Below are 9438 nucleotides of genomic sequence, written 5' to 3' on the forward strand. Positions count from 1 at the left end.
GTCCTGTAAAATTTGGTTGGAAAACCGTCCGGACCCGGTGATTTACCACTTTTCATTGCTGTTGCAATCTCCTCAGGTGTAAATTCTTCTTCTAGACAGTCATGGGAGTATGTATCAATTGAAGGCATATTCAAGCCATTGAAGACTGAATCAATCAGCAAAAGGTCTTGGGGAGATTCAGAGGTGTATAACGCAGAGTGAAACTGTTTGAATTGATCATTGATCTCTTTATGTATAACTGTGGTGGCACCAGACAGGGTCCTTATTTGTGGGATTAAACGTGAGGTCTCAGATTTACGGATCTGATGTGCAGGGAGTTTACTGGCCTTGTCGCCTTGTTCATACAACCTGTACCGAGCTTGCAAGAGTAACTGTTCAGCTTGCCTGGTAGAAAGCTCATCAAATTCAGATTGGAGTAGTTGGCGCTCTTTATGCAGATCAGAGGAAGGATCCGTAGCATACTTCCCATCCAATGTGGCTATGGACTCGCTCAGGTCCCGATGTCGCTGAGAGCGAACTCTGTTTTGGTTGGTTGTATATGAAATAATTGGTAGAGCAGGACATACCTGGCGTTGAAATAGTGTACTAGGAATAAGGGGATTTCAGTAGAAATGACAAACTCCTTATCTGAGAGTAAAATGGGGTTGAGACGCCATTCATAACACATAGGAGGTCGCTAGGGAAACTCTAGTTCAAGCACTAATGGTGAATGGTCAGAGATAACAATACTCTCGTAAGTTCACCTCCGAAGGTCAGGCAGAAGTTTTTTGTCCAAAAAGAAGTAATCAATGCAGGAGTATGTTTGATGAACATGAGAATAAAAGGAATACTGTATATCTGTAGGGTGTAGGAAACGCTAGGCCTTAAACATAGCATATTTCTGAAGAAAAGATTGAATAAGTAGGGCGCATTTAGATGGGCCTGTAGTTCTTCGTGAGGACTTTGAACTGGGGACATTGTACAGTTGAAATCCCCCCCTAAAACCAACAAATGAGAATCTAAATTTGGTATAGCAGATAAAAAGGAAGAAATGAAACTTGTCATCCCAATTGGGAGCATAAACACTAGCCCTCACAAGAGGTGTAGAAAACAGTTCACCGGTTACTATGACGTTTCGTCCCTTAGGATCAGCAATAACCTCAGAAGCTACAAAGGGAGTAGATTTATCAACCAAAATGGCAGCACCTCTTGATTTACTATGAAAGTTAGAGTGGAACACTTGACCTACCCAGTCCCTACTCATCCTAAAATGCTCACCAGTCCTCAAGTGAGTCTCTTGTAGAACTGCAACATTTGCATTCAAACCTTCAAACCACGAAATGCACTTATTTTGGCCACCCTGGTCACTCCCATTATACAACCCTGTCATTAGATAGTTCATAATGGTTGAAGAGTGTATGTTAGGATGAAGTGTGAATTCATGCCAGGAATAATAAGTGTGAAGTTTAATTTCCTCCCTTCTGTAATAAGCAGCCAATGAGGTATTTGTTCCTTTATTCATGTGTTAATCTGAACCTGTTATAACGCCGGTTAAACTGTTATGTATGTAAGCACTTCAGAGTTATACCAAGCTAATAAGTCACTCGTAAGATAAGGTCGTAAGAGTGTGCTTAACTGTATTTTTCATTTACTTTATAGTTCTCACGGAAGGTGATAATTCTGACTAAAACTACAGAATAAAGCCGCCAGTTAAAATCAAGGAACGGTTGTGCTCGTGGTTACTGAAGGGAGCTACAGTGAGAACTCAATGCTCTTCACGAGCAAGAGAGAAAGAAGAATCTCATCCAGCTGTAAAACATCTACAAGATTCCCAAATCCTGGTAGACCTTGTCATCTGCCAGATAAGAGTTTTGCACCTACCTGCAAACTAAGAAGAAAATCTCCACATAAGGAAGCATCGTGAGGCAACATAAGGTCAAGACTAACAGGAAAGTCAGACACGCAAGTACAAGTCAAGGTGTTTGAAGGTGGTCCTAGCCTTCTGAACAGCTAATAAGAGACTTTAAGATCACAATTCGTAAGGACTGGAGATAGTTGTCTATTTCATAAAGACTCTGGTATTATGCATTTGCTCTTTCTATCTTAATGTATCGCTGGTATGTGTATTACTGAAAAATATTATTTGATACTTACTAAATATATATATATATAGTCACAAACATTAAGGGTCAGCGTACACCTATTAATTCTATTTTCACCTGTAAGTTAATAGTGTAATTGTTTGGTAAGGTGTTTGTTCAAGCCTTTGTTTCAAGCATTATACATGTTTATACCACGTACTGAGGTATAAATTACAGTGAATTAGAGTATAAATTACCTACTCACTTATCCAAACCTTAGCTAGAATTGATTTGACTTGATTTAGAATGTCAGAAAGAGGTAGTTTCACTAAAGGTGATAGAGATGGGGTGGGTCAAGTTGAGCAGCTGCAGCAACACCTCGCAAACTTCGAGCCTTCATCAGAACAAACAGAGCAGCAGGAAGAGGTAGCACAACAAGAGCCACGAAAAGGTGAGAGGGTCCGCAGGTTAACTGAAAAGGGCAGAGAACTGCGCGACGAAAGGTGGAGACAGCTCGAACAACGTTTCAGGGTCAGCTATGAGAAGTGGAAGGCTCTGGTAAAGGAAGCAAAACTGTCACTGACAGGTTGTTGCTCTGAAGACCTACTAGAAGACCTCTTAAACAAGATTAGCCATACCTCTACAGAGCTAAACCGTGTCTATGTAAATTTGCGTCAAATCGACATTCCCGACAACGATATACGACGCAGAGTTGATACTTGTGAAGCAGTTACAATGTCTATTATCAAGACTGTAAGGTGTCATTTAAAAGGCAGGGAAGAAGGTCAAAGTAACCAGATAGAGTTGCACTGGAAGGACAGCAATTCCTTGTGCATGTCCGAACTCTCACATAAGTCAAGTCCCAACTATCAGCCCTCAAGTGCTTCCTCCCAGTCTCAAAACAACTCAAAGGTAAACTCCAGATGCTCAAGCGTGTCATCTGTCAAGAGACAAGAGGCTGCGGCGGAAGTTGCTGCTAACCAAGCAGCTTTAGAAGTAATGGTTAAGCAAGAACGCCAACTAGAAGAGCTTCAGCGACTCGAAGATGAAGATAAGAAGAGGACAGCGGAGCAAGAAGCTGAGGCTGTGAAACGCAGCTTAGAAGAAGCTAGGCTGCGAGTCAAGTTAGAGGTAGAAAATGCTGCCAGACGAAGGACACTAGAAGACAAGCGTAGAGAGTTAGAGCACCTAGAAGTGCTCAAGAAACTAAATGCTGCCAAGGCGCGAATGCAAGTGTATGAGCAAGATGAAAACTCAGAGGACGAGAAGAGAGAACTACTCTCTAACTGCAAGTATGTGAAAGAAGTCATGCACAGAAGTGGCTCATTTCACAGTCTCTCACCACAACATGTTGTGACAAGCACACAGCAAGAAGATGGCACCAAGACCATGTTCAGGTTACTAGCGGAAGCAATCAGTGAAAGCCGCCTCCCCATACCAGAACCAGTAACATTCAATGGAGAGCCTCTCTCGTACACTGACTGGAAGGTCTCTTTTCAGACTCTGATAGACAGGAAGAACATACCAACAACTGAGAAGATATATTACTTAAGAAAATATGTCGGTGGGCCTGCCAAGAAAGCCATCGAAAGTTACTTTATGTTAGGAACAGAATCAGCCTACCATGCTGCTTGGACCATTCTTGAAGAAAGGTACGGAAACAAATTCTTCATCGCCAAGTCTTTCAGAGATAAGCTCAATGCATGGCCTACGATAGGATCCAAGGACAGTCTTGAACTTAGAGACCTTGTAGACTTTCTTCGCAGCTGTGAAGCTGCTATGTCTCAGAATAAGGGCCTGGAGGTGCTTAATGACTGTAATGAAAACCAAAAGATCCTCGCTAAACTTCCAGATTGGCTAACTTCAAGATGGAATAGAAAGGTCACAGACATCTTAGAAGAAACGGAGATCTTTCCTAGCTTCAGTCAGTTTGTGAAGTTTCTCACAAGAGAAGCCAAGATTGCTTGCAATCCTGTAACATCCCTTCATGCTTTGAAACCAAGTGAAGATGGGAAACTTAAGACGCCAAGGATTCAAAACCCCGGAGCAAGGGTATTAGCAACTAACTCTGATGAGAAAGATACTGTTACTAGTTGTGTCTTCTGTGAGAAGTCAGGTCACAGTCTCCACAAATGCTGGAAGTTCATGGATAAGCCCACCGCAGAGCGACAGAAGTTTGTTCAAGAGAATAAATTGTGCTTTGGCTGTTTAAGGCCTGGCCATCGATCGAAAGATTGTGATAACAGGAACACCTGCGACACGTGTCAGAGGAGGCATCCATCCTGCCTGCACGAAGATCGTACTAAAGAAAGGTTAAGGGATAGGAAGACCTCACAAGATAAGGGGACAAGAGCGTCAAGTGAGGCCATATCTAACAGAGTCGTAAGGGACATTAACACTCACACCTCCACAATCATTCCAGTATGGGTGTCAACCACAAGTGAGCCAGATCGTGAAGTTCTTGTGTATGCACTTCTTGACACCCAGAGCGACACCACTTTTATCCTTGAAGAGACAACAAAGGCTCTCAATACAAGGAAGGAGCCAGTCCAACTGAAACTCTCTACAATGGCTTCAAGAAATACCACTGTGCCCTGCCAGAAGCTGTCTGGTTTGCAGGTTAGAGGGTTTTACTTGGAGAAGAAAATCCCTCTGCCAACGACCTACTCGAGAGAGTTTATTCCTGCAAACAGAGATCATATTCCTACTCCAGAGACTGCAAGAGCATGGTCTCATCTTGAACACATTGCAGAGGAGATTGCTCCTCAACAGAGCTGTGATGTCGGTCTCTTAATTGGCTACAACTGCTCCCAGGCTCTCCTTCCAAGAGAAATTGTGTCTGGTAAGGGAAATCAGCCTTTTGCTCAGAGAACAGATCTTGGCTGGAGCATAGTCGGCTATGGAAATCCATGTATCGACTATGGCGACCCTATTGGAGTGAGTCATCGGGTTATCGTTAGACAGGTGATGCCAAGCCTTCAATCTTCTTCCAACCTCACAAATCAAGTACACTATGTTTGTAGAACACATGCAAGAGAGGTAATCACAACACTGGACATTATCAAGACGCTTGAATCTGACTTCAACGAGAGACCTGCAGAAGAGGACCTCATATCTCAAGAGGATATCCGGTTCCTGAAGAAAATGAAAGAGGGCATCAGACGTAAGGACAATGGACATTATGAGATGCCGCTGCCGTTTAAGGAAGAAAGACCCAATCTGCCGAACAATAAAACATGTGCAGTTCACCGACTCAAGTGCCTGGAAAGGAGCCTAAGGAGAGACAAGCAGTACTACAAGGACTACACAGCATTCATGGAAGAGACTATAGCTTGTGGAGATGCTGAGAAGGTCTCTAAAGAGGAAATTAACAAGCATCCAGCATGGTATATCCCGCACCATGGAGTTTATCACCCACAAAAGCCTGGGAAGATACGAGTCGTCTTTGACTGCTCAGCTAAGTTTCGAGAGACGTCCTTGAATGATCATCTCCTTACCGGTCCAGAGTTGACAAACACATTGCTGGGCATCCTTTGTCGTTTTCGTAAGGGTCCAGTTGCAATCATGTGTGACGTAGAGTGCATGTTCCACCAGTTTCATGTGAAAGCAGAAGACCAAGATTATCTACGGTTCCTTTGGTGGGAGAACGGAGATCTAGAGTCTCAACCCTCAGCGTATCGTATGAAGGTCCACTTGTTCGGCGCAGCTTCATCTCCTGGTTGCGCCAACTATGGTCTCAAACATCTTGCTGCCGAAGGACGAGGAAGCTTCAGCGAGAAGTCTATCCAGTTCATAGAAAGGAACTTTTATGTTGATGATGGGTTGACGAGCGTATCGTCTGAAGCTGAAGCGGCCCAGCTGGGGAAAGAAGCAAGAGAGCTTTGCAGCATCGGCAAACTTCGGTTGCACAAGTTTATCTCTAACAGCAAGGAAGTTATAGCCACAATTCCCAAGGAAGAACGTGCCAAGGGTGCCAAAGACCTGGATATGGCTCTGGGTGAACCACACATGGAGAGAGCGCTTGGTGTACTGTGGTGTGTCGCATCAGACGAGTTCCAGTTTAGAGTAGTTGTCAAGGAACGCCCACTCACAAGAAGAGGAGTGTTGTCTACAGTAGCCTCTGTATATGATCCGCTTGGGTTTGTGGCACCCTTTGTCCTGGTGGGGAAGCAGATCTTGCAGCGGATGTGTCGTGACAGAATCGACTGGGATGACCCCTTCCAGATGACCTACGTTCCCAGTGGGAATTCTGGCTCCAAGGTCTACAAAACTTGTCTGAAGTAAGGATCCAACGAAGCTACTTGCCATCAAGTTTCAAGGAGGTGCAGAGTTATGAGCTCCATCACTTCTCCGACGCTAGTACCTCAGGTTATGGAGAGTGCTCATACCTCAGAACAATCAGCACCGCAGGAGAAGTTCATTGCTCCCTAGTTATGGCAAAGTCGAGAGTCGCCCCTTCCAAGGTTACGACCATACCACGACTGGAACTTTCAGCAGCGGTGGTAGCTGTTCGAACAAGTGACATGCTCAAAAAGGAGTTAGAGATACAAGGTCTACAGGAATACTTCTGGACAGAGTCGAAGGTAGTTCTTGGCTACATCAACAATGAAGCCAGAAGATTCCACGTCTTTGTAGCTAACCGTATTCAACGCATTAAACCTCCAACACAGACAGAAATGGAGTAAAGACTGAAGAAACGCAAGGATTAATGACATTGTCATTTTGCAAGATGATACTGCACCACGCAACCAGTGGAAATTGGCAAAGGTTACAGAAGTGTACCCGGGACAGGATGGCCGGGTGAGAAGATTCAAGTTACTGATCAGCGACTCAACCGAAGATGAGAGAGGTAAACGCATCACCAAACCCACCTGTCTGGAGAGGCCCATCCATAAGACAGTCACCCTCCTGGAAGCCGATCAAGAAACCTGCAGACCCCTTTCACAGAAATCACTGGTGATTGGTGGGAGTGTAACTGACAGTTAGACTTACAGGTTATGTCGTTGTCTTTTGTTTGAATTGTTTATGTGTCCGCTGTGCGGGGGAAATGATAATACAAGCGGAACTACGTAGCTAATACTGTTGTAACGGGGATCCTTATTGTAGCAACACACCTTTGGAGGGAAGGCAATCCTGCGCTGCGTTAGCTAAGTTTTCATGTCATCGGGTGTAGTTCATAATGGTTGAAGAGTGTATGTTAGGATGAAGTGTGAATTCATGCCAGGAATAATAAGTGTGAAGTTTAATTTCCTCCCTTCTGTAATAAGCAGCCAATGAGGTATTTGTTCCTTTATTCATGTGTTAATCTGAACCTGTTATAACGCCGGTTAAACTGTTATGTATGTAAGCACTTCAGAGTTATACCAAGCTAATAAGTCACTCGTAAGATAAGGTCGTAAGAGTGTGCTTAACTGTATTTTTCATTTACTTTATAGTTCTCACGGAAGGTGATAATTCTGACTAAAACTACAGAATAAAGCCGCCAGTTAAAATCAAGGAACGGTTGTGCTCGTGGTTACTGAAGGGAGCTACCCGCTCTTTAAAGTTGCGTTTTGTGTTAGTGGATCAAGCAGCAAAAAGAGAGAAAAATAAAAGTGAATTCCTTGTGCAAACGAAATTACAAAAGCACCACTTGTAGATGTATATAATTATATTCCCAGTCTTATAACAGACAATCAAAAAATAATAATAATTGTCTAGTTTGATGCTAAGACTACTTACAGCCAAGACCAAAAAACTATGTGTGCGCAACGTTGAACGTTTGCTGGGCATAAATGACGTTCAAAACCTTTAAAATTGAACTGAAGACCCCCAAAAACGTGTAGCCTCGGAACATTTACTGTTTACTGGGTCGGTACAAACGGATGCAGTAAACAAATAACCAGAAATATGTTGAGTCACTGAGACACTGTCAACAAACTGAATAGGTGAACGAGACAGCCTAGAAACAAAGGAGTTAAGTAAAACCTTAATACAATGAAATTAAAATGACTGAATGCTTGTAAGGCAAGCACTCTAGATGATCAAAACATTAGATCACATCAAATAATCCTGCATGGGTTCGCCAACTCCCCAACTATACAAGACTAGCATGTTATTAACTAAACATAATTGTACCACAGGTGGGCTACTTGCTATCCACAGTTCGCAAGCAACAGTTGCTGATCTATGAGCAAGTTCTAGACTTCTTGATGTGACGTTGAATGTGAGCCATAGCCTCATCTGGAGACTCAAATGTGTAGTCTTTACCATCATGAGATATCCATAAACGGGCCGGGAATCGCAGTCCATACTTCACACCTGGATGGTGTAGTAGTAGTCATTTGGCCTGTCCGAAAGCTGTGCGCTGCTTGGAAATTGTGGGGAGTAGTCCTGGTAGATGGAGAAGCTCTGTCGTTGAAAGCTCAGAGTGGTATTGCCGGCTCGTCGGAGAATCTCCATCTTTTCATGGAAAAAGTGCACTCGAAGAATTATGTCACGGGGCCTCTCCCCATCCCGGGGCTTTGGGCGCAGCGACCGGTGGGCACGATCAATCAGGGGCTTCTTATCCAAGGCAAGAACATCCTTCAGCAGCCCAGAAACTAAATCTGTGGCGCGAAGCATTTCCGCTGATTCTGGGACTGATACCAGTCTCAGGTTATTGAGGCGAGAGAATCCCTCTAAACTCACACAACTCTCCTGCACCTTTTTCAAATCCACAGCCAGGTGTTTCACGTCAGCTTCCAGGGAGGTGGTTAAGTCAGAGACATTGGTAGCGGAGGTCTCCAGTGCTGCACTCATTGTATTGTGCAAATCTGTTGTTGTTTTGAGTGAAGTGATTTCTGGCAACGTCTCGTTCCGCAGGATGATTAGATCTGCTTCTAAAGTATAAGAAACCTCCTGTATTTGTGCCTCAATCGTAGCAACTACCTCCGTTTTCATTCCAATTATCTCAGAGGGTAGTAGTTTGATGGCCACGAGAATGCTCATTTCAGTGCCGTCAGGCCAAGCCGCACCCCCAGGTAAAGTGTGCGTCCCCTGGCCCTCAGACTCAGGAGAGGGGGTCTTGTGGGCCAGGTTTTCTCAAAGTCATGTTTTTGGCCTTTTGTTCCGTCGACATTCGAAAGCAAAGTAGTCTTGTTTTTCACAGAAAAGGGATCACCAAACTAATATTTGAAAATAAATATGGTTCTGCTGTAAAATTCACATAAATAATATATGCCATTTAGCTGACGCTTTTATCCAAAGCGACTTACAGTCATGTGTGCATACATTCTACGTATGGGTGGTCCCGGGAATCGAACCCACTACCCTGGCGTTACAAGCGCCATGCTCTACCAACTGAGCCACAGAAGGACCACTAAAAGAATACTTAAAGAATACTGCGGGAGCAAACGGA

The 9438-nt window shown here is 43.9% G+C and overlaps 1 long non-coding RNA gene across 1 annotated transcript; it reads left to right on the top strand.

Moving 5' to 3' along the window:
- The first annotated feature begins 6275 nt into the window (after window positions 1-6275).
- On the top strand, window positions 6276-7556 carry LOC127929192 (uncharacterized). Its single transcript, XR_008133775.1, has 2 exons — window positions 6276-7338; window positions 7496-7556. It is a non-coding gene; the product is annotated as an uncharacterized LOC127929192 (long non-coding RNA).
- Window positions 7557-9438: the final 1882 nt, after the last annotated feature.

Source organism: Oncorhynchus keta, unplaced genomic scaffold, assembly GCF_023373465.1.
Source record: "Oncorhynchus keta strain PuntledgeMale-10-30-2019 unplaced genomic scaffold, Oket_V2 Un_scaffold_5510_pilon_pilon, whole genome shotgun sequence".
Taxonomy (NCBI): Eukaryota; Metazoa; Chordata; class Actinopteri; order Salmoniformes; family Salmonidae; genus Oncorhynchus; species Oncorhynchus keta.